The 22438-nt window shown below is 49.3% G+C and overlaps 1 protein-coding gene across 6 annotated transcripts in view; it reads right to left on the bottom strand.

Moving 5' to 3' along the window:
- The window catches only part of LOC8041312 (rap guanine nucleotide exchange factor), a 397988-nt gene extending 376194 nt beyond the window's left edge, over positions 1-21794 (bottom strand). For all 6 annotated transcript variants that reach the window (XM_042292313.1, XM_042292316.1, XM_042292315.1 and 3 more), the window contains exon 1: positions 21658-21794. The gene's annotated coding sequence lies outside the window, so the exon portion shown is untranslated. The remainder of the gene's footprint in view (positions 1-21657) is intronic.
- Between the last annotated feature and the right edge of the window lie 644 nt (positions 21795-22438).

Genomic DNA, 22438 nt, shown 5'->3' with positions numbered 1-22438 from the left:
AAAAAGAAAAAAAAAAAAGAAAAGAAAGAAAGGTTGCGCAGTTACGTATTTTTGGTAACCTTATCCTTCTTTATATTTCTTCTTCCTCCCCAGTTCAGTTTCGGTTTCGGTTTCGAACAGTTGTGTATTTTGACTTTAGTAAAAAATATACGGTGACGCTGTAGCAAAATATTGATTGGGTAGTCTTCTGACACCATAATAAATCGCCCGGCAAAAAAAAAAAAAAAAAATCTCGAGACATTTGCGAGAGCAAACGCAAACGCGTATGCATGCGTATACGCGTCAACGCGACAGCAGTGACTGGGTCGAGTGTTTAGGCGATTTGGAGCATCGAGTGTTTTTGTGCCAGATTGCATAATAGGTGCATTAATTTCCGATGCCTAGATACGACCTGAATATGCTGTTCCCACACTACATTCAAGATTTTTTTTTCTAACGTTGTTTCTGATCTTGTTTTCTTTATATCTCTTCTCTTTGCTTCTTGTTGTGGAGCAGACGGCGTAATTTGCCGATTTGTCCAAATACATACCATATTTCTATCTCTCTATCTTTTTATTAAACCTGACACTGATTCGTGACCAGGTTTCGCGCGGAAGATAGGCAAACGTCCCGTAGCCGGGGAAAAGCACGGCGGTCAGCGTAGACGATAATGAAATAGCCTTCCGGAAATTCGTCACCTTGCGAGTCCGACCTTAATTCTCGTGGGAGACTCAACAACTGGCGGCGGCGAGCCGATGTCGCCCTGCTGCTCTTTCTTCTCCACCCTTGGCCGCTTTCCACGGCCTCGATCACGGACACGTCGCCGATTCCACGGCCGGCTTTCTTATTTCCGGTATCCTATATAGTTCTATTAGGGTGTGCTCAAATTGGAAACGTCACGACTAGGTCACTGCGCCGTGGCGTTTGTTCTGCACGCGTAACGGCCGAACCCTTTTAATAGGGCGGCAGCTTGCGCCACCTAGCCAAAGCGTACAAAATGACACTGGCGTCACCTGCCGCGTCTGGTTGTAAACAAGGGGTGGCTCGGGCGGATTCGCAAATATCAGCGCATCACAGCGCACGGAAAAACAACAATCGCTGCTCATTCAAAGTTTTTTTTTTTTCTTCCTCAACAACTATTAGTATGAGCTAGTTCACAATCGCGGAAAAAATCCGTGTTTCTTTATCTGCTTCTCGGAAAACTTTACGCTTGAAAACCTGCCGTCACAATGGTCATGTCGCGCGACCTATATATTAAACTGACTAGAGCGGCGCCACAACAGTCCCTCTTCTAGAGAATTTCGCGCATTAGAAACGTCTTATGTATTCTACGTTACAAAACGTTTTCATTATAAAATATAACTTGCACCCCGGGTTCAAAACACACGGTTATACAACGAACTGGTCGCATAACTTCACAATGAAGGGCATCATGCCAAAACGTAAAAATGTTTTTTTTTAGTTACATTTATTGTTATTAGTCTGTGTTTCATTGGAGCACGTGTATTTCTTAACTGAACCACAAAACTCTACGAACGTTCAATCGAATGGCGTGTTCTCGTATTAGGCAAGCTGTGAAGTCTGAAAGCTGACCCAACACAAGTCCGTGGAGAGGGAGCGACAAAATAAATAACGCTCTCAATCAAAAAAAAAAAAATCTTTTGAACGAATTAACAAGTCTATCGCAAGATTAAGTCGCTGGCTTGGAGCGGAGAGCCCTAGATGGCACGTCATAAATTCTCACGTGAAGTAGGGTATGCACTCTCTTCCTTGTACACTCAACTCGCAAAAGGAACTTCAAAGACTTAGATCCCAAAGCACGTATTATGTTAGGAAACACAGTAAACAAAACCCCGAGAGAAGAAGAAAAAAAAAGTGAAAGCCGCTTACAACTCCCTGTAACGCCGAATTAGAGCGCAGCTCTTGAGGAGGAGGAGGGAGGGGCACTGGGGGGGGGGGTTCAACTAACCAGGGGGGTCACGTGACCCGCAAAATGCCGATGATGTCATCACTGATGACGTCATCAGTGACGATGACGATGCGGATACCGATGACGTCATTAGTGACGTCACTGATGACTTCACCAGTAATGATGACGATGACGATGCGAATGTCGGCAACGTCATCAGTGACGTCACTGATGACGTAATCAGTGATGATGACGATGACGATGCGGATGCCGGTGACGACATCAGTGACGTCACTGATGACGTCATCAGTGATGATGTCGATGACGATGCGGATGTCGGTAACGTCATCAGTGAAGATGACGATGCGGATGCCGGTGACGTCATCAGGATGATGACGATGACGATACGGATGCCGGTGACGTCATCAGTGATGATGACGATGTGAATGTCGGTGACGTCATCAGTGATGATGACGATGTGGATGCCGGTGACGTCATCAGTGATGATGACGATGACGACGCGGATGCCGGTGACGTCATCAGTGATGATGACGATGTGGATGCCGGTGACGTCATCAGTGATGATGACGATGCGGATGCCGGTGACGTCATCAGTGATGATAACGATTACGATGCGGATGCCGGTGACGTCATCAGTGATGATGACGGTGACGATACGGATGCCGGTGACGTCATCAGCGATGATGCGGATGCGGATGCCGGTGACGACATCAGTGACGTCACTGATGACGTCATCAGTGATGATGACGATGCGGATGTCGGTAACGTCATCAGTGATGATGACGATGGCGATGCGGATGCCGCTGACGTCATCCGTGATGATGACGATGTGGATGCCGGTGACGTCATCAGTGATGATGACGATGGCGATGCGGATGCCGGTGACGTCATCAGTGATGATGACAATGACGATGCGGATGCCGGTGACGACATCAGTGACGTCACTGATGACGTCATCAGTGATGATGACGATGCGGATGTCGGTAACTTCACCAGTGATGATGACGATGACGATGCCGGTGACGTCATCAGTGATGATGACGATGTGGATGCCGGTGACGTCATCAGTGATGATGACGATGTGGATGCCGGTGACGTCATCAGTGACGATGACGTCATCGGGGGTCACGCGACATCGGCGGGGGTCACGTGACCCCTCCCCGAGGTCACGTGACCTCGGGGGGGAGGGGGGGTCACGTGTCCCCCCACGAAGTCAGGTGACCCCGGTGAGGGGCTCGCGCGGTGCATTATGGGAAATTTCCCATGATGCACCGCGCGGTTACGCCGACGGCGACGGCGACGCCGCTCAAGCCGGAAACGGGCCCCTAAGAGCTGCGCTCTAAAATATAACGGAGACACACGCAATCATATAGACCGCTTTGAAAAAGTCTGACAAGCGAAAGAAAGCTAGATCAGGCTGGATTCACTGGGCAGCAGACGCCATCTTGAAGGATGCTCCCGGTTTGTTTACGTCGCCCCAGTATGAGTTTCGTGGTGTGGTGAGAACATCGTCGGTGAAATACAACCGTTCTTGTTTCACGCGCTGAGAAATTCTTTCTTCTCTGAGTAAGAATAAGAGATTGAGAGCTACCATTAATTTACTATAAGTGAGGGTGGATTAGTTCCCTGAACGTTTTTTATGTGTCTTTGAGATGCACTCGCAACACCCTGTTGTGAAAGATAAATGAGTGTTCGTGGCTACGGGAGTAGGAAGGCTTGCGATTGCATCTTCCTCTGATTCCAGTATCTATTCCCAATCAGTGGTGAGCTTATGTAAGACGCAGTGCACAGATCATCATCATCATCATTTATTTTCCTTGAGGGCCCGTGGGGCATTATACAAGGGGGTGGCAATAGAACAAAAACAAATAGAACAGTAAACACAATTATAACACTGTAAGCTAGCTAGGTAGGTTAGATAAAGAGAGGGTAATAGCTTCAACAAATTTAGTAGTATCATTAATAGAAACGATGTTATGAGGTAGTGAATTCCAATCCTCGATGGCCAATGGTAGTGTGGAAGTCTGGTGAGAAACAGCTGATGATCGAATTGGACGTAATTTACATAGGTGATCTAGACGCGGGAAAATACGATGGGGAGGTGATAGCAGTGATTCTTTGAGGTGGCTATTGTGATAAAAAATTCGATGGATGTTGGCGATCCGGTGACTACGGGCCCACCGATTGCTGGTCGCTGCGCTCGCAAGTCCTCTCTGACTACCAAACTCGCTAGCAGGTTGCAGATAGCACGCGAGGCACGTAGGCATCGTGTCTAGAAACAGTTTCGCGAAAGCAATGCCTCTTTCCGTTTGCATGTATGGCGCTAGCACATCCTCTGTGTAGACAGGTTGTGTGAAAACCAAATTTGATCCTATCGCGATTCTCACTGGGTTGTTTTTAGGTACTGCCAGATTCTAACATTTTCACTTATTGTTCAATAAGTCGTTACACGGCCTAATAATTTTCCCACACCTCCTCGAACGTAGTTGCTAAAATGACAAATCCTTAGAAACAAATTAGTACACTAATTAACTGCAATAGTTTTGTGAGTGTCACTTTTAAATGTGCTTCCAGTCTGAACGCTGTAAACCTGACAGACAAGCGCGCGAGGCCGTACTTTTACCTATCTTCCGAGTCTAAGAACGCAACTATACCCGCACAAATAAAGCCCTATTCAAAATCGCGATAGCTTCACTTTTTACGAATACCACAATACTCTATCTGCAGTGTATCAGGTTCACTGACCTCCGCGTCAAACGTGCCTGGCCACGTCGAGCGGACAGTTGGCAACCCCCATCGTGCCTAACTTTTAATCTGGACATCACAACATAATAACAAAAAAAAATTTCTTCGCTTATTCGGGTTACCAATAATCCGCCCTCCATCTGACTTCACACAAGACGCGAACGCAATGTGATTAGTATCGCAACATTAAAACGTTCGCAGACTGGCACGTACGAGCGACACGCGGTATCCTTCAAGATGGCGGCACGGACTAGTTGCCTCTGCGTGCGACAGGTAGCGCTCTTTTGTCTAGAGGGAGCGCCGTGACGATCCACTTTTGGCGCTGCTTGACTGGCTCCATCGGACTGTAACGGCGGCTGCGGTCGGCCTTGAAGTGAAACAGAGTATGCTCTTCCAGAGAAAGAAGAAAATTGCCATTGGGAGCGGATTTCTATAGACCAACTCATGTTTACAAACAAACCGGAGCACCCCTAGCGGATGCCACCGTTGCCGCGCATGCACGATGGAGTGTCGGCAAGAAGCTCACCGTCGCCCATGACCATTGAAATGCGATGTTGTCGATGTCGGTATGCGCCCTGTGTTCTTTTTCGCGTTAAAATTGTTGATTCTACGTCTTCCTGGCAATATCTGACTACTTTAGCAGCCTCAGCGAAATTAACGAGGCTCGTTACACCGCAAAACTTCGCCTGAATAATCTGATATGTAGCGATTCATTCCGCGTGGACGCTGTAGAATGGACGCTAAAGCCTGATTCGTATAATGAGATTTTACTCGCTATTTTCAGTCATAACGTCACTCGGGTTGCAAAAGCCCGAACCGTAGCTGGAATGGTCGACGACGATACAGAAAAAATCGCAAGCAGAATCGACCCAAGTGATTCAGGCATAACAAGTCAGTGATAGGCACTGGTAACAATGATCAACATCCCTTTGTATCTACCTGTACTTACTTACCCCAACCAACCTTCAAACGTAAAAGTCTCTAAAGGCATGCACTTACTTCTTATTGCAATTACCGGGTCCGCGCTTGGTCTACGGACCGCCATCGTTTGAACGAGCAGACGCCAACAAACAGAAACATTTCAAAGAGCAGACGTCAGTTCGAACGATCTGGCGGCCGTTTGGACTTGACGCACTGAACGCAGTCCGCAGGTGGTCTGTAAAACTTGGTGGTTTTCCCGCGTTCATGTTGGAACAAAACAAATAAATCTGACGACCACACCTATCCGTTAATTCAAACCAAAGTGCTTCCCGCATACGCGATCGTGGTCCGACGGCATCTGGTTTTCCTTTTTCACGGCCCCTATCCACGTCCTCGGACGAACTGAGCAGGCGGAAAACACGTGAAAATTGACCTCCAAGCCTTTCCCAACTCCTTTGGTACAGCCCTAGCCACGGCGTTTCGACGAGAAGGCAGGTTTTCGTCTGGTTTCTTCCAAAACAACGCAGGAAAGCACGTCCCGCATGGTGACTTCCGCCCACAGCTCCAGACCGGAAGTGCGCCCGACGCGCCACCACCGCGCCGTGACGTAACCGAGCTGAGTTCGTGTACAGTCCTTGGGTGAAATTTTCAACGACGTTTTACGACGACGCCCGTATACCACCTTGCTCACACGATCGTTATAGAGCTGCTCTTTCTCCCAAAACGAATAAATACATAAAAGTACACACACACACACAAAGGAACAAGATGTTTGTTGATTGTCACATCCAAAAGGCCGGGGAAAATAGCAAAACAAATATCGCGTGCCCCGCATCTTTAAACAACGAGGTTTTGTTCTCTAGGCGTAAGTAGCGAGGTAACGAACGAGGTTTTGTTCAACGTCCTTTAGTTCTTTTTTGCTGTCCGGGCGATAAACTACGCACATACGCCGCTCAGACACGCAACCGCACGAGAAACGATGCGTTTCGAGGCACTTCCTGTTTGAAGGACGACACAAGCTTATTTAGGCCACAGAGTCTGCGTGAAGACCGCCAGACTAGGCACCCTATATACGCCAGACAAGCACACAATCGTGCAACGAGCCTTGCATCGCGCAAAGCGTCTCACCGCGACGCTCGATTGAATGAAACGTACGAATCGCGGTTCCATTCTGCGTATACAACACCCCACTTTGACAACGATACAATACACGTATACATGATCATCTATAATCTTCCTAAAGGCTATGGCATAGAATGGCTATGTCTGTTCGTACTGACGACCGTGGTACTGGATCGACAAATAATTCATTTCGACTTCCAATCAACCAAAAATATATTATCCGTTCTAAATGCCGCAACATTATAATATGCGCAATACAATAGTGTAGAACACTCGACTGTGTCATTACTCGTTTAATGTAATACTGCATTGATGAAGTAAAAAAAAGGAAGGAAAGCAAAAAATAAAAATGGGTGCTAGAAGTAGGTATCGGGTTCTCAACTGCATTTCTGAGAGGACGACATAGCGCCCTCCCCAAGAACTTACGAAGATCAAGACTGGTACTGGGCAGTTAAATTTGCTATACTATATAGAGGTAAACTTGCCTCTCGCTATACTATATAGAGGTACACTTGCCTCAACCGTCATTAGCCGACCTTTTGTTCATTGACCGCGACGCTGCGCCATGCATCAGTCCCGTGGATAACCAGACGCAGCGTATCGAGGAAATGAAGTTGCATCGAGTCTCGGCGCATAGAAGCAGCAGCTGCATGGTTTGGTTTCCACCCACACACAATACAGCAGCGCGGGGAGAGCATTCTACGAACGGCGCCTCACGATTGCCCGTGCAGCTGTCGCTCACGCGGCGCGTTGGCAGAGACGAGCAGCATTTTTTTTTTTTGCCCGGCGCCGACGAGAGCTTGACACACCCTGCAGGCCGTGGGGGCGACGAGCCTAGGTTCAGAACCGGGGTTTAGATATACGACTGCAAGAGCAAGTGCGTCCTGGACGTTCTTCGATTTGACTTTACAACACCCTTACCAAATCTGGAGTGTCAACTTTCCCGCGAAGTATGAGGGAGATACAATTGCTGCAATCTGCGGTAAACACTCAGCAAAAAACGCAACTAGAAAAAAAAAAAAAAGGTTTAAACTTATGGGGGGGGGGGAGACGACACTACCCGAAGGTCAATTTCTGGACCTATGGCTTAATATGAATGAAATTTACAGTATATGCTGGCAGTTGCAAGGCAGGATGCAGTGCAAAGTTTCATCTGCGTACACGAATTGTAAAATAAATTAGTTGTTTTTATCAGGAACACACCGACTTTGCTTGGGAAAACTATCGTTAGGAAACTAACGTGAAACCCGACATTTTTCTACTCTAGATCTGCAGCAGACTGCCTGGAGAGTGCAACTGTGAAAACAAAATTTCCAAAAAGGAATTTATTTTATGCTAACATCACAGTGAAATATCAAATAATTTTTGTTGCCTTCTATGTCGTCGACAAAATCTTAACATCTTTTATAAAAAAACATCCACAAAGTAAAAAAAAAGAAAAAAAAAGATTCCACCGTTGCATTGCCTACAAAAAGTTTTCCTAATGTGAAATTTTTGCCAAAAGGTGGAACGGAGAAAAACGCAGTCAAAGTGCTCTAACCCCTAGCTTTTCTTTAGCACCCGTGGGCATAAAATAATTGAACAGGAATTAACTATGCAGTGTAAACTAATGAAACTTTCTGGGAATACCCCTAGATGTTGGTGGAAGTAAATATGGTATTTAAAAAAAAAAATAAACTTTTTTGCAGAAATCTTTTTTATTTATTTTTTCATTCTGGGTATTGTCCCTCCCTTCAAAAAATTATCGTCTACGCTGTGACACTGAGCATGGTATTTCACAAATTATCGACCTCGTCATTGGCCGAAATCCTTCCCTAGCTTGCAGCGATTAGCTCTTCCAAGTGCTTCGCGAAATGACAGACGCTTCAGATTGCTCGCACTGCGAATACATCATACAAAAAGTAGCATGCAGCCACTGCTTAAAGGGGTATTCCGGCAATTTCTTCATGGTCCCCGATTTGCTTAACATTTTGCTAAACTCGACAACCTACATCGCTAAAATAGAATCCCAAATATTAGGTCAAAATATTATTTTTTCTTGCGAAGTTATTGAATTTACAATTTTGGTCCTCACCGCGTTTTTCACACTGAAAGTCTCTACTGGCAACAACGAAAAAGTGACGTCAGTGGAAGTGCAGGGGTTCACTCTTTGGTCTGTAGAATTTGTTCCCAACTGATTGGAAGCAGTTTCATGGTGTCAAATGAATGCTTTGGAAGCTCGCTCCAGTACCTCCGCACCTGCACGGAACAAATGATTGGCATATTCGATTTTTTAGACTGCTTGCTCGACTGGCAAGCCTGCCCGCCACTGACGTCACGGCACTGAAAAGTGCGCGTATATTTGAATGTTGCTTTTTGCATCATTTTCATTTGCCGATTACGCAATAGCTATTATGAATTTCGCGATACTAAATAGCATACCGGAACGGGTAAACCCCGGGGAGTCAGAAAATATACTTAGTTGAGGTAGCTCAAAAAATCGCCGGAGTACCCAAGTCGTGTTTTTTTCCTCTCATACGACGGGTCCTGTCGCATTTGTCATATATAAAAATTGTCCATTCTTCGAAGCCTATGTATGAAACCGGCTTTGAACCTGCTTGACGCGTGTTCGCAGACCAATTCTCCTGTCATCCCGTCTGCCGAACACCGCGCGTAAGCAGTCTGACTTGGGTTTTAGAGTGTATATGTCCTTGCTCATAGACCTGATTCGTACACCGTGAGCCCTGCTCGATAGAGCAAGCTCGTATATAAAATCCGAAGTCAAAGCGCGCTGTTATTTATTGTTCGAGGCAGTGTGTGCGCCGTTAACGAACTTCGAAGGTCCTAAAAAATGACCGCAGGTTATTTTTTGATAGTTAGACTGGCAAGCGTGTCGGTTGAGTTGAGGAACGCCGAACGAATAAGACACGGGTGGGACTAGAAAAGACTTACACTTTCCTTCATCTATTAATTGGGGCTTATATATCTCAGTACCCACAGGGCCCGGCCGGGGACGTGACGTTATTCATGGGGTTCGACTTATAACGTGTGTGGAAGTTAGTCTGCCTCAGTGGACGTCTGGTGTCTCAGCTGTAGATAAGGAATTTAGCCAGTACAGTACAACCACTATTGCCTGGGGTCTTTAACATGCACCACGCAGCGGTGATACAAGACCGCACGCCGGTATAGATGATCATCCAGATCGAAACGGGCAGGGGTGGGGATTAAACCCACGATCCCTGGGTTCTGCAGCGGTTCAACTTAAACCGCCCGAATAATCGGTTAGTGTGAAAATGGCAACAGCAACGACCGATGTGCAGTAGTCGTGGATATCAGGGACGCCTTTCGAAGGATTTCGAGTCACTGGACAAGCACGTACCTGTAACAACAACTCGCTTATCGGGTACGGCTTTATCTCAGAGACGGAACGGAGCAAACGCCTTGTTGTCCCGACCGTTTCCATAAACAACATATTTCTTGCACGAAACTATATGATGATGTGATTGTACGAAAATGTAATAAGCTAATTCTCTGGTCTCTAATTGGGATGTACGGGAAATGATTACTCCTAGACATTCCTCAGCCGGTTCAAAAGCTACTGTTTATCGCCAGCCAAGAACGGCAATCATGGCTTTGTGTGTAAAGACCTGTTCACACAACACAGCGCTATAAGTGAGCGCTGGTATAGTAGCGCTAACCTTGCTAACGCAGCGCTGATTTCGCGCTATTTTAGTGATACAGCGCTGAATTAGTAACGTTCATCATGTATTATGTAACGTTCAAGTAACATCATGTAACGTTCAAGTTAGCGCTGCATCAGCGCTGTTCCCAAAAGACAGTCCGCATACAGATTCCAACGGATCGAGTCACCGCGAGATTCGTGTTTCGAATGCCCAATGAGTTCAAGGAGAAATGTGGCAAGCGACATTCGAACCACGGATATTACGGTGATCCGTGCTCGCAGACTGCCTTTTGTATGATGTATGATGAATGTATCATGTCCCAGCTCGCCATCTGCGCGCGCACAGCAGCAAAGAACTCAACTATGGCTACGTTTACATGACTGCGATCGTAGCGCATCGAATCGAGCAAAGACCAATGACACGCAGCCTGTCTTCCTACTTCTTCCTCTTTTACCCAACTGCTACCAATCAAAATCATGAAATCTCGACTCGATGCGCTACGGTCGCATCCATGTAAATGCAGCCTATAACTGTTACGAAGTCTGCAGTTGCACCGAGTCGGAACATAAATAAATAAAAACAGCACGAAGAACAAAACAATCAGTACAGAAGGACACGCACACTCCGCAGTGTCCGTGTCCTATACTGCGAGGCTTCCACATGCAATCACGGGTGCAGACGTCTCGTTCCTCCCGAACTCGAAATGGGCTTTCTCTTCTTGTTGCCTGACGTTAATAGTGCGCGATTCACGCCGGTTTCTCCGCTACTGCTGCGGATTGTACTGGAGAGGAGAGATCGTAAAGGCCGCTTTACGCGGCACGTTTCCCTCGGTCCTCCCCGTTCATTACGCGTGACGGGAATAAACTACTATTATAATCACCCATCTATCTAAAAGCTAAACCATGTATTAAGAAACGCAGGGCGCGCACGTCCTAAAATGTTCTCACTTCTTGCTTAGTTTTTTTGGCGTTTTTATCGCCTAAAATACCGCAATATTATCAACCGCAAAGCGATAATAAAATGCCTCGAACGCGCTACTGCCTTTATTAAGTTGCCAGCGACAACAGAGGAGACAATTAACATTTGATCGACATAGCGAAACGCAAGCGCCCCTTTCTGTTTTCACTTCAGTATAGGCTGCGGGAAAAGCGTGCCGTCCAGTACGGGTAACTGCGCGTACAACTCTATACAAGCCGCGCTGCAGAGCGGCGTGGCAGACACGGAGAGTGGCGCAATGCGCCGCTGCCCCAGAGAGGCATTCAAATGCGACCTGCAGGCAACCCCGCGATGCCAGTCCCACTGGTTGTGACACGCCTCGATTGTTTCCGCCCGGTGACACATACGCCGCGCCCACGTCACATCCTCCCGAGGGGGGAAATTAGCATATTAGGAAACGGCAACACGAGATGCCCGAACGCTCTACGCCGGAGTCACACTGCCCCCATACACCGTACAAAAGAAACTCTGCAGACAGTCACCCGTGTTTCTTCGTTGCATGGGTCCCGTTGCACCGGTCGTACAAAAAAAACTGCACGCAGACCAGTGGCGTACCAACTTGAGTGGGGGGACAAACCAGACCCTCCCCCCCGGGTCGGGGGGTGGTGCCCGTGGTATCTCTTGGGCGCCGACGGACAGCAATTGCTGTGCCTAATGGCGGCTTTTTCGGGGGGGGGGGGGGGGGGGGGGGCAAACACATGCCTTACCCCCCCCCCCCCCCCCCCCCACACACACACACAAACACTCTAAGGACTGGGGGGGCAAGCGCCCCCCTTGCACCCCCCCTCCCGGGTTGGTACGCCCATGATGCAGACATCGTATGAAGACTTGTACGCTACTCGGTACAATAAATCAAGTGAATTGTAAGCGTTTTTCATCTCGAAGTAATTTTTTGTTTATTGTAATCATTCGATTACATTTATTAGGAAGTCATCGCGGGAGTAATCTGATTACTTTTGGAAATACTAAAATTACTTGGAACCGTATACTATTTGTCCATTTCACTTCTAATCGCGTCCTTTGTACAACTTTCCTGCCGAGAAATCCTCGACCCAAGTCTCCGTGAGGAAGAGGTTTGTTAACCAAACATTGGTGGATTAAGAAGAGAAGTATAGCCGGTGACAAGTCAGGAACGAAGTGGAAGCTCCTCCCACCCTTCTCCACTTCAGCGGAGCGAACGGTGGAGAGGAGGTCGCCTCCTCTCCAGCGTTCGCTCTACTAAAGTAAAAAGAGATGGGAGGAGCGTCCACTTCGTTCTACTTGTCACCGAATATAGTTTATAATTTGGTGATTCTATCTTGCTGATAGCTATCTTGCCTACCTAGCTACATGGCTTCAAGCAAACAAGCTAAATTGAAATACGAAAAAAACGAAGTATATACTATTTGCACCTAAAAACAAACGCGACAGTACCAACATACTATTACATTTTAAGTATGAAAATATAGAACAAGTCCACGAACAAAACTTTTTGGGAGTTTGGTTTAATCAAGAGCCAAATTGGAACACACACGTGAATAAATTAAGTTCCGAGCTTTCACGGTCGGTTGGATGTCTATATAGAATAGGGAACCTTATACCAACATGGCTAAAGAAAAACTTATATTATTCGCTCTTTTACTCTAGGCTCTGTTATTGTCTTCTAGTGTGGGGCACGACATTGACCACAAACTATAACTCGTTGCTCACACTGCAAAAAAAAAAAAAAAAATGTTGCGCTTACTTGAAAACTATAAAGTTAAAATACAAAACCTGCACACTGCACCACTTTTTAAAAAATATGGCATTCTTAAGGTCAATCAGATATATTATTTTTAATTATTACAACTGATTCACAGACAAAAACTATATGTGACGGATTTAAGTGACGCAACGCATGCATACCCTCTTCGACACGCATATTGGCGGCCCCCTCAGACCCGTACAAATTATGGAACACAAACAATGGAATATCAAGTCAGTAAAGTTCTGAAAAACATTATAGACCACACAGATTTTAATAACAATTTTAGTAAATTTAAAAGGGGATCTCAGGACACTCATGGTGGGCAGTGATAACCCCTTATTATTTGAATTGGTATGTAATAACTAGTTGTTTTTCTGGTATATTCAAAAAATGAATATAACGCTTATTACTAAGCGTTAACTTTGTAAACTGTGTGCTGCTGGAAAGCGCTGCTTTGGGGACAAAGACCTTTGTCAGGCTTCGAGCCTTTAGTCCCTGTCTCCATTTCGGTTGATTCCGGAAAAATAAACATTCATTCATTCATAATACGATAATGAGAGTACGAAAGACCCACCGTATCCATACTGGCAAAAAAAAAAAAAAAATCGTTTTGAAAATTTGAAGTAATTGGAAAAGTTATTTGTTTCTTTTGTGCAGGCGCATAAAGATTATCCCGGCAATTATCCTCTCAATTTGGAAGAAGAAACGGAAGTTTTCCATGGACAGAAGAGAGAAACACCAGAAATGTTGTGGTTCCTGGACAGTGGGGCAAACGCTTGAGTCTTGATCTGTCCCTGAACTCGCCCGGATTAGTGCCCGAGTTCCCACCGCGAGCTCGCTGGAGCTTCCTAAAGCGGGTGCCAAGCAACGGATGCAAGCATGCTTGTGGGTGACCGCGAGGGCCGGAGGTAAAGGTGACTTTTGCCCGTAGGTACCTAAGATGACAGTGCGGTGGATCGCTACGCTCCCGAAAGACCAATCGACCGCTTCCCTTTGGTCAGCTGACCCCTCTGCGCGTGGATTTACGGGGCGGGAGCGTGATCTCGTGGCGAAAGATAGACGCACAACTGGTCAAACTGAGCACATAGCTTGCACCGCACTGTCAGGTTATGAGTGAATGGAGTTGCGAGACAGAGTGAAAAGCTATGGCTCCCTTACTTTTACGAGTCACACAAGCCGAGATACAAGCAGGAGGAACCACGAGGACCGCGTTTCACCTGTCCAGTGGCAAGTAGTTACCGGATGCCCCGGGAACTCGCTGTCGCATCTCGCGGTATCAAACGCTACTCTGTGAATTAGCTCTACGCTGGTTTTCGTTTCATGGAGAGCACGGGCACATTTGATGTATGATTACTCTCTAAATGAAGTGAAGGCTATAATCAGAACCTCCTTTGTCAGCAGGCGCCTCGGCTGCACAAGCTGCATATTCCGAACCTATCCGGTCGCTCACACTTCTTGTGAAGAGCAAAACCTTTACATAGAACTTTTATTTATTGTATGTGTGCTCTTTGGGCAGTCATGCGTTAATGTGTTCGCCTAGCCATAATATATAGACGCTTTACACACGCGCAAAATTACAGCCGCCATTGCTGACCTTCTCTTGTCTTTCCCATATGCCGAGCCACTGAAGCGAGCGTTGACAAGCCTCCACAGAGGCCGATGCTGTGGAGAAGGACGCAGTACAACCTAAAATAGCAAAAACCTGTTCTGCTGTGGTTATGATGAAGTGAAGTAAATGTAATAAGAAGAAACAAAAACTGAAGGTTGGTTATGGCGGCGCCCATGCACAGCTGCTGCAAAGCGTCTATATATAAAGTTCCGTGTGCGCTTTTTTTTTATGTAGGGTGTGGTTCTCCTTGGGGCCACTGCCTTTGGGAGTACCACGTTCGCGGCGAGACGCTCTACCGCGAAGCGGGTTCGTACTCGCGTGGCATGCTGCTCGTTGAGCGCAAACAGACACCAGTCACGTTGGTAACGGTGATAAACTCTGTTTATTTACAATGAAACAAAATAACAACAACACAGCGTCTATAAGCTGGTGGACGCCGTCGGTGTGGAGATTGCCCACGGCCGAACGGTCGTTCACAAAGGTACAAAGGACGGGATAAACGCTCACCGATGCGCCGGAAGGTTCCCCGTTGTCGCCGCCGCCGAATCCCAGGAAGAAGAGGGAAGCGAGACTGCTGTCCGCTGGTTTTAAGATAACGGCGGGGGCGAAGTGGCCAATCAAGGAGCGACACGTCGATCTCCTTTGTGCGGGGGTCCGTTACGGAAATCGCCCCAAGGGGGGAGAGGAGGAAGCCACTCACAGTGGTAAGCAGCGCCACCTCTCGCTACGCCAGCGCGGCCGCCACGGCGCGCCAAAACGCTGACGCGACAGAATGTTGAGGGATCACAATCCCCACACTCCCCCCTCCTTAGCCAATAGTCACCCGCGGGTGGACCAACACGAACACACAACAACTAGACTAAAATAATAAAAAAAAGAAAAAAAGGCCGCCAGCTGCTGCAACTACACGGGAAACAGCCCGGCTATACGTTCATGGTCCAAAACTTCGTCCAGCGGTAGCTCACCAGCGGCACAGCTCCCAGCGGCAGTCGGTCGGCTGCGTCATCCCGTGACGGTCGCGCACGTAGCAAGTCACCTCCTGAGCGCCCGGGCCGGGGTAGGGCGTCGAGCCCAAAGTGACGATTGTCCCACAGCAGCATTCCGCCGAACGCCCAGACGTCGAACTTGGAGGTGAACACCCGAAGGTGCAAGCACTTCGGAGCCGTCCACCGCACTGGGAGGGCGCGCTTGGACCTCTGGTGGTAGACGTCGGACTCGGAGTCCGTAATGCTCCTGGAGAGGCCGAAGTCGGCGACCTTGTAGCAGCCGTGTTGGTCGACGAGCATGTTGCGGGCGACCAGGTTCCGGTGGATATTCCCTCGGCTGCCGATGTAGTGCGTGCCCTACGAGCCCTGCTGGGCGAACTGCGCCAGGTCCCGGGGCCCTTGGGACTTGTTACGGGACGAACGGGAACAGCTGGTCCCTGGCTGGCGAGCTTTCCGACCGCGGCGCGGGTCCCGAAGATGATGAGCGGCAGTCCCTGACCGGATGACGATCCCGACGGCCCACGAAAACGACGGGTTACTGGTTTGGCCCGCGGCCGGCTGGGGTAGCGGGGCCGCCTGACGAGTCACGCGCAGCTGTGGTCCCTGGACGCCGCTGAACTGCCGTAGCCAGGAGACAGCAGCTCACGAACGGCGCGAAGCAAAGGCTGGAGGTCCTCTTCGTAGGTGCGGAGCGTGCTGCGGTAGAATGACCACTTGGTCTCCGACCGCTTGTGACGACGCTCGCACCGCGCTCTTGCGTTGACATGTGGCACACGTGAGCGTAGGTGGCAATAACTGACCAATGGCAGTTACGCGTACCCTTTCCCTCGGAAGCCGTGTTTGGAGGATTCCCCTACGGGTTCATCCGGGAGCGAACGCTGAGGTGACGTATGTAGGTCACTGCTTGCCAGTAAACAATGGTGTCTGGCGCGTTCGCGAAGGCAGCAGGTGTATTGTGCTTTGCACTTCCCTTAATGTGACATTTCGCCACTTAATGGGGCTGCCTCTACGAAAACTTCGGATAATAGTTCCTCCGTCTACGCAGATTGTAGCGAGACGCCTGTTGTTCATCGTCGGCGTTATCTCGCGCTGCGGGTGCATGTTTTTGCGGGGGCTGAGTTTGCTCGTTGGCCCCGTTTTCCCTCTCATGGTAGGGTTTCAGATCGCACACATGTACCGGCCCACCGACTTTTCTTGATTGCAAGTTTGTCAGCTTGTACACGAGTGGGGAGAGAAGTTCCTGCACTCGGTACGGGCCACACCACTTCGGAGCCAAAGCAGCCGAGAAGCCTTTGCTGGCATCACTCAGAACATGGTTGCGTCTGAGGACGAGATCGCCCACTTTGTAGCGGAGATCTCGATGCGAGCGGTCGTACTGAGCTTTTTGTTTCGCTCGCGCTACCCCGAGATTGCGACGCGCCTCCGAGAAGGCTTCCGTCATCCGAGTTTGTAGCTGCCGCGCGTGGTCCGTTTGCGTCGGCTGCGCGTTGTCCACCCCGGCGCTCGTCCCTAGGACACGGTCCATGGGGTTCGGAAGCTCTCTCCCGAATGTGAGGAACGCGGGGGTGAAGCCCGTCGAACGGTTGAGAGTGGTCCGAAGTGCGAACCCTATCTCGGGGATATATGCGTCCCAGTCACGGTGCCTTTCCGCGAAGGCGGCCAGCATTGGTTTGATGTTTCTGTTACATCGCTCCGTGATGTTCGACTGCGGGTGGTACGGCGTGGTTGTTCTGTGCTTTATGCCAAGGGCCTTGCACGCGTCCACGAATACCTTCCCGACGAAGTAGCTCGCTCGATCAGTCAAAAGAGCTTCGGGGAATCCAAAACGGGTGAAAACCTCCATGAGCTTCTCCGTGATCGCTCGGGCTGTCAGCTTACGGAGCGGAAAAAGTTCCGTCCATTTGCTGAAGTGGTCAGTTACAACCAGTAGATACTGGTGTCCTTTAGGGCTCCTCGGTAGGGGGCCGACCACGTCGCAGGCTGCCAGAGACCATGATTGCTGGCTCGGAATCGGTTGCATTAGGCCCGGGGGTTTGCCGCCTCTTGGTTTGAAGCTCTGGCAAGAGTGGCAGGTGCGGGCATAACGGAAAACGTCCCGTTTCATGCCCGGCCAGGTGGCGATGCGACATAACTTTGTGTAAGTCTTGGAGCCGCTCGCGTGTCCGGCCAAGTGCGAGTCGTGATAGTAGCGCAAAACTGCGTTTCTCAGACTGCGGGGTACCACTACCTTGAACGCCTCGTCGGAGTCGTTCTCGGAGGGTATGTACCTCAGCAAAAGCCCGTCATTGCTCAGCAGATATGAATCCTCCGTGCCCGCACCAATACCAGATACGTCCCGGCACTCGGCGCCTACTACAATACCAGTAGTGTTGCGCCCGGCGGTCGCACCGCCCGCCTCCACGGCGTCCGACTCTTCCGCGAGTCCGTCGATCACCTTTCGACAAAACGGATCATTCTGCTGGGCTTTCAGAAGCTCTTCTTTGCTGAACACGATTCCCACGGCGCTCACTGCGTCTAGGTGGTTGATCGTCTCGTCCGGGGTGGTCAGATGTGCTGCCTCCCTTTGGGACTGAGTCACGGCTTCGCCTGACAATGTGGATGTCGTTGGCTCGGCCTGGGTCTTTGCGGAAATTTGTGTGCAGTCTACGGGGGCTCGTGACAATGCGTCCGCCACCACGTTTGTGCTGCCTTTCCGGTACCGCACGACGTAGTCGTATTTTTGCAGCATCAAAGCCCATCTTGCCAAGCGACCAGCGGGTTCGCGAAGTCGGCATGCTGCTCGTTGAGCGCAAACAGACACCAGTCACGTTGGTAACGGTGATAAACTCTGTTTATTTACAATGAAACAAAATAACAACAACACAGCGTCTATAAGCTGGTGGACGCCGTCGGTGTGGAGATTGCCCACGGCCGAACGGTCGTTCACAAAGGTACAAAGGACGGGATAAACGCTCACCGATGCGCCGGAAGGTTCCCCGTTGTCGCCGCCGCCGAATCCCAGGAAGAAGAGGGAAGCGAGACTGCTGTCCGCTGGTTTTAAGATAACGGCGGGGGCGAAGTGGCCAATCAAGGAGCGACACGTCGATCTCCTTTGTGCGGGGGTCCGTTACGGAAATCGCCCCAAGGGGGGAGAGGAGGAAGCCACTCACAGTGGTAAGCAGCGCCACCTCTCGCTACGCCAGCGCGGCCGCCACGGCGCGCCAAAACGCTGACGCGACAGAATGTTGAGGGATCACAATCCCCACAAGGGATTAGAGAAGGCCGGTCTCTCGGGGGGGGGGGGGGGGGGGCATGGAGCCTGGGCTCCCCCCCCCCCTCCCCCCCCCCCCCCCCCGAAACCTTCCATTTTGCTGGGACCTCCTTTCCCCCCCTCCGCCTCATAAAGCATTTCGTCATGCACCCCCCCCCCCCCCCCCCCCCCCCCCAAGCCCGAAACAAAATCCTGGCGACGTGCCTGGATTACAGAGACAACGCTAGCTGAAACTGTTTCCGTAGAGTAGGCAGCACCAAAAGAAAACACCCCCTGAAAACAATTTCTGGCTACGCCACTGGAGCATCTGATGGCCAATCGCTGCGCGAGAAATACAAGGAGCCTATCACTGTTGAGAAATCCAGTGAGTCTGCTTCCCCGCAAAACCTCATATTATGCTCTAACTGAAAAAAGAAAAAAAGGTACAACATATTTTTTTGGTTCCTTTTGTACGTGTTCCCTACCTTGTCTCATCCAACGATGGACCAAAGCCCACGGGCCGCTACACTCTAAAAAAAATGCCTGTAAGTCTACTTTCACGCACAACACTCGGAAAGCCAATCATCGCAACTTACGGAGGCAGCTCAGCGAATGACGATGCCAAAACATATGTTTAGACCAAAAAACACAGTCTGAGTTTTGACATGAAGCAATGTAAAACGTCAAGCTTGCATTACTTAATGTCACAACTCGGACTGCGTTTTTTGGTCTAAACATATGTTTTGGCATCATCATTCGCTGAGCTGCCTCCGTAAGTTGCGGTGATTGGCTCTTCGTGTGGTGTGCGTGAAAGTAGACGCACAGACTTTTTTTAGAGTGTAGGCCCGATCACGTTCCACGCTAAACTATGACATGCTTAACTTTGATTAGAAGTGGACGAATAATGCTCCGAATCCAAAAAGCGCTGCATCATTTCTATACACTATAAAAAAAATCTGTGCGTATACTTTCACGCACAGCACTCGAAGGGCCAATCACGGCAACTCACGGAGGCAGCTCAGCGAACGACGATGGCGAAACATATGTTTAGACCAAAAAAAACGCAGTCTGAGTTGTGACATTAAACAATGCAAAACGTCACGCTTGCATTGTTTGATGTCACAACTCAGAGTGCGTTTTTTGGTCTAAACATATGTTTCCGCATCGTCATTCGCTGAGCTGCCTCCGTGAGTTGCGGTGATTGGCTCTCCGAGTGCTGCGCGGGAAAGTATACTCACAGACTTTTTTCAGAGTGTAGCTTCGAGACTACACAGAGCCTGATAGCCGGTATGTCGTGGCTTGCTTTGCAATTTAAAATTGATGAGTCACTCAGTGCTCTTCGATTCGAATTACTGTACGCCCATCCCCACTAGTGATCCGAGACGCGGGCACCGATAGGTGCATCGAAGCGAAATACCACGCAACTTCTAAGTGGCTCGTGATTGGATCTGGCTCTCTGTAGTTTTTCCTTTAGTCCATCGTAGGATGAGACGAAATATATAGGAAAGTGACACGCGGGAGCTTTTAAAAGTGATTGCAACAAAATTAGCACGACTCGGGGAAGCCCACAGATGGCAGCGCATCAAACGACTGGCGCAACCAGCTGTGCAGATGACATAGTGCAGTGCGCGACGTGGACGTAAAAAAGGGGACCGCAAAAGAGAAGGACGGCATGAGTTACGAAATAGGCGTCTATCTAGTGATAGGGTCAAAAAAAGGCGCTACAATCATACGCGCCACTAAATGCAAAAATAGATAGAAGAAACAAATAAAATAAAAACACTATGAAAAGCGCACGAACAAAAGTAAAACAAATGATTGGGAACATATCTCAAAAAACGTCCTGGTGCAGCTAGGGGACAGCCCGCCTAACAACGTGGATGAGTTGGATGAGTGAACATCGACAAAAGCCGCAAATGCACGTTTATATCCTGGTGCGACGAGTTCGATCCCACTGACCGATTGGATGAATGCCGTTTCCATACAAAGACGGGGGGCTACCGTGAAAGGAGCTTCGTCTTTTCTCAGTTCGGACGGAACTTGTAAAAAGCGGCACCTTGGTCTTGATAAAGGCCGTGAAACGTTCTCGCGTTTTCTGGGTTTTTGTATTCCACTCGCGGTTAGCTTTCACGATCACTCAAAATCTGCAGCAAGGAAAGGACGATGCCGGTATAGAGATGAAGGTGGATTTTCGTGACAGCATCAATAGAACCACGCCATACGCGGACGACGATTACAATGCCATTTTTCAGACAATCGACTAGCGTGACCATATTTGAAAAAGGATCCGGCTGGGCACAGAAAAATTGCGACGACGAGCACGTGTCTCAACGCTTCCAGACTGAAAAGAGAAACCGGCGAAGAGCTATCGCATCGCGTTCAAGGGCTGCTTGCTACCCGAAGACACGGAGACGCCAGCAGCAGCAGCCGTTTGGGCGACCGTTTTTTCGCTGTAAAATCTAGCCGCGGCGATCAACGCCTTCTCCATAGCTATGCTCGACTTCGGGCTCGGGAGAAAAGCCGGCTGCGTTTACCTGAGCAGGTGGCCCACGAATTCGACGTGAGAGGGGGAAAAACGACGCGCAGGAGGGGAGGGGGGACCCGTCTTTGTACAACACACAACCGTCCCAAACGGAGACGCGGCCCAGGTAGCTTTCTCCGCGCGGAAACACGCTAGCACGCCGAGCGAAAAAACCACGACCTCGCTCCACACTCGCACGTTGATCGCGGATTGAGAATTAAATCGACTCACCGACGTTTCCTCCTCCACAATCCGTTCGGAGAGTCCACAGTTTGCTTTCAAATGAGAAGCGATCGACAGCCGTGCCGCCAAGCGCTCAAAAACTTGGTCCGGTTTCGCGTTGCGCTCGCTACCTCACGCCGCGCGAAGCACTGCTGAGGCTCTACCCGATACTACAGCAGTACAAGGGGTAAGGTGGTTCCCCCTCGCGGACGACAGCGGCCAGAGCGGCGCCACCTCGCCGACTCGTTCACTCACTCCATGGTGAACACTATCATCCCTAGCGAAACGCAAAACATTCCCTATCTAGCGACAAAATGTTTTCATTTCCCTAGCACTGTTGAGATCAGTGATGGGACGAATCACCAGAGATTCGGATTCGGACAGATTCGGAAATTTCCGAACTTCCCGCGACGAATATTCGGCAGATTCGGAGATTCGTCAGGTTCGTCGCTGGTTGCAGACGGCGGCGTGAACACTTTCGTAAACCTCGCGAACGCGATCAGCTGTGTTTCTTTTTTTAGGTACTGTTACTGCATATAACCAGATTTCTCTTATTTACTTCAACGTATGGTATGTACTGTACTCTTAATCTAAACCCTGGCAGGCGCCCAGGTCCAGCTGAGCTGATCGGTGTGGCAGGCGCCGCGAGAGCGATGAAAAGTGTTGCTCATCCCAACTTCGACCGCGTACCGACAAAGAAAAACGTCGCACTGTCGTTTGTTTCTCCGTTCTCGGCAGCAAGTTTTGTATACGTTAACTTTATTTGATGAAAAAGAAACAACACAGGGGT

Source organism: Ixodes scapularis, unplaced genomic scaffold (genome assembly GCF_016920785.2).
Source record: "Ixodes scapularis isolate PalLabHiFi unplaced genomic scaffold, ASM1692078v2 PGA_scaffold3__209_contigs__length_174095766, whole genome shotgun sequence".
Classification (NCBI taxonomy): Eukaryota; Metazoa; Arthropoda; class Arachnida; order Ixodida; family Ixodidae; genus Ixodes; species Ixodes scapularis.
The sequence above is the reverse complement of the archived record's forward strand: the minus strand, read 5'-3'. Positions and strand labels throughout refer to the sequence as shown.